A 3,782-nucleotide genomic window follows, 5' to 3' on the forward strand; every position below is an offset into this window, starting at 1 on the left:
CGAAGTTCCCATGAAAGGGAACGTCTCAGGTTACTTATGTAACCATGGTTCCCTGAGTAGGGAACGAGACACTGCGTCCTCTAGGTTTCTTGCCATACTTCGGACGCAAGCTTCAGACGAAGAAGTGGATGATGTGTTCTTCCGGTGCCTATTTATACTATAGTCGCACCGCTAGTGATGTCATGGCTGTTGCCGGCCAACATGTTGTTGGTGTTTTTTCAATGCTTTATACTTATTTAAAAATGTGTTTCAAGTTTTTCTGCAAGTAATAAAAGTATGAACAAAAGTAAACAAGTTTTGTCATATTTCTGCTGCCACTGAAAAACAACTGTAAACTGTTGTCTGTTTTAAGGTTTGCTGTTGTGTTTCATGATCTTCCTCAGCCTGCAGCTGTAAAAGGAAAATATAATGTACTTAAGTAAAGCAATGGGCTGAGTCTGACCAAATGCAACATTAGATCTTTGACACCAGCTAAAATATAACTTTAAGTAAATAACAAACCTCAGCTTTTATAATAAATTTAGATGAGATTACATATAATTTAAGTCAAGTGTATATCAAATAGATGGAAACTGTAGTATTAAAAACACTATACAATAAGATTCAGTTTGTTAGATAACATGACCCATCAATAAACAATAGTTATATAGCAATTATTCTTCTTAGGGTTAATTTCAAAATTTACTAATACATAAAATCAGAAGTTCAATCTGTTAAAATTATTTAATGCACAATGAACAAACATGAATGATCAAGTGTTTTGTATTAAATAACATTCAAAAACATGAATGTTGTAAAAATATATGGTTCACTCACTGTAAGTTGATGTTAGATAATAACATTGAAGTCATGTAAATGAATGGTATCTTATTGTAAAGTCTATACAGGAGATTAAATTTTACTGTACTTTAATTTAATCCAAACTGTGTACATATTTAATTTTAAAGGGCTTTTAAAAATTAAAAAGAAAGTTATCCAGCCAAGAATAACAACTAAGTTAGCTAAAAAAAAAAGTATTTGGTGTGTAAAAATAGTAAATACCAACATGTCCTCCTGTTTTTTTTTTTTACCCTAATAAAAGTTATAGGAGTATTAAATATTTAATAAAGAAACTTAATTCTAATGCTCATTATATTAGTGTTAGCTGCGCTTATGCTAACGATTAACTACGCTAATAACGGCGATGTTTATTTCAATCCGACATTCAAATTAAAATATGGAATAATATTCATAACAGAAGTTATGAATTTCAAGTTCAAGCAGGTAAGTTAGAAGAAACTTACCTGCTTGAACTCTTTCATTTCATCCGGGTGTCGGTCTGTAAAGTGTTTTTGTTAGTTTGATGCGTTTACTCCTTTGAGGTCGCCACGTCTCAGTGCCTTTATGAAGAGAGCGCATCTGATTCTGCGCACCCTTCGGATAGCGCATCAAGAACCGGGTTGATGAGGAATCAACCTGAATGAGGAAACATTAAATTCTCCAAAACTGTTCACCAGGCTTATGACTAAATTTTAAATTCTCAATGAAATCTGACAACTGTCTCATAAAATGTGTTTCTTATGCTCAGATAGTGTTAAAAAACACTTATTTTTTAGGCCAGACCAGTTATTGCACATACATAGTCCTAAGCTTGGGCGTCAGAACCATTGAATGTGGGTGGGACAGGACCCACACACTTTTGAACACCAATGATATTGGACCCACCCACTTTTACCGTCTCTTCAGCGAATATGTCTGTGCACTTTTCAGAGCACCGTCAGTCAAATCCATTCCACATGACGAATGCCCTAATAAATTAAACTCCATTTAGCTACAGCCTTGAATTCCACGCTGCTGCTTCCTCAAATCCATTCCACTTGGCTCATTGAGAGTCCATTGAAACGAAACTCCATTCCGTGTTATCACTACTCGTGCCTGCTGCACTCCTGCGTAAACAAAGCGTTTGAGCGTATCTGCTGCTCAGATACACCTAACCCTACCAGATACTTTATTTAAACTTTTTGATTATTTCCTTCATTTTTATTTTCATAGAAAACAAATGCCTTTCCGATGTGATATGAGATGTGAAAAGAGAAAAGAACAATTTCGGCAAAAGGTGGACGCGTGGCGTTTATCATTATCATTTACGCCACTGGAAATGTTATTTTACAGCCGTCTTTTGTAATGTTGTGACGTTAGTGGGCAGAGGTAATGTAAATAGCCCCTGCCAAATAGGCAGCCTATTTGCACTTTGTGTAAAAAGACACTCCGTTAATTAAAAGGTACCAGACTACAGAAAATGGCACATACTCCAGTAAAAAGTTTTTCTGGGGGAGGACCCACCCACATTTATTTTGCATCCGATGCCCATGATCCTAAGAGCATGTCTCAAGAACGCTGACTGTTTCTATAGCAACCGGAGCTTCTTAGTGCAGCTGCAGTGTAACAAAGACTTTACCAATTAACAACTGGCTCTTTTATTCAGAAGGGGGACTATTCCACCATATTGTGCATTGCACTTTCTCTTATTCAAGTATTATATGTGCTCCATCTTTGTATATTTACAACCTGAATTCCGGAAATGTTGGCACGTTTTTTTTAATTTAATAAAATGAAAACTAAAAGACATTCAAATCACATGAGCCAATATTTTATTCACAATAGAACATAGAGAACATAAATCTTTTATCCACTAAATGAGCTCATTTCAAATTTGATGCCTGCTACAGGTCTCAAGAAAGTTGGCACGGGGGCAACAAATGGCTGAAAAAGCAAGACATTTTGAAAAGATTCAGCTGGGAGAACATCTAGCAACTAATTAAGTTAATTGACATCAGGTCTGTAACATGATTAGCTATAAAAGGGATGTCTTAGAGAGGCAGAGTCTCTCAGAAGTAAAGATGGGCAGAGGCTCTCCAATCTGTGAAAGAGTGCGTAACAAGATTGTGGAATACTTTAAAAACAACGTTCCTCAACGTCAAATTGCAAAGGCTTTGCAAATCTCATCATCTACAGTGCATAACATCTTCAAACGATTCAGAGAAACTGGAGAAATCTCTGTGCGTAAGGGACAAGGCCGAAGACCTTTGTTGGATGCCCGTGGTCTTCGGGCCTCAGACGACACACTCATCAGCATGATTCTGTCATTGACATTACTATATGGGCCCAGGAATACTTCCAGAAACCACTGTTGGTAAACACAATCTGACATTCTTGTTGGAAATCACGGATGCCGTGTCCTCCGGGCTAAAGAGGAGGGAGACCTTCCAACGTGTCAACAGCATTCAGTTCAAAAGCCAGCATCTCTGATGGTATGGGGGTGCATAAGTGCATACGGTATGGGCAGCTTGCATGTTTTGGAAGGCACTATGAATGCTGAAAGGTATATAAAGGTTTTAGAGCAACATATGCTCCCCTCCAGCCTTGTGTATTTCAGCAGGACAATGCAAAACCACATACTGCAGCTATTACAACAGCATGGCTTCATAGTAGAAGAGTCCGGGTGCTGAACTGGCCTGCCTGCAGTCCAGATCTTTGAAAGTTGGCACGGGGGCAACAAATGGCTGAAAAAGCAAGACATTTTGAAAAGATTCAGCTGGGAGAACATCTAGCAACTAATTAAGTTAATTGACATCAGGTCTGTAACATGATTAGCTATAAAAGGGATGTCTTAGAGAGGCAGAGTCTCTCAGAAGTAAAGATGGGCAGAGGCTCTCCAATCTGTGAAAGAGTGCGTAACAAGATTGTGGAATACTTTAAAAACAACGTTCCTCAACGTCAAATTGCAAAGGCTTTGCAAATCT

General features: G+C 37.7%; 1 pseudogene; it reads left to right on the forward strand.

Moving 5' to 3' along the window:
• LOC107726353 (NACHT, LRR and PYD domains-containing protein 3-like) overlaps window positions 1-3,782 on the forward strand; it is a 79,210-nt pseudogene that overhangs the window by 6,604 nt on the left and 68,824 nt on the right.

Source organism: Sinocyclocheilus rhinocerous, unplaced genomic scaffold (assembly GCF_001515625.1).
Source record: "Sinocyclocheilus rhinocerous isolate Xijiao unplaced genomic scaffold, SAMN03320098_v1.1 scaffold2441, whole genome shotgun sequence".
Lineage (NCBI taxonomy): Eukaryota > Metazoa > Chordata > Actinopteri > Cypriniformes > Cyprinidae > Sinocyclocheilus > Sinocyclocheilus rhinocerous.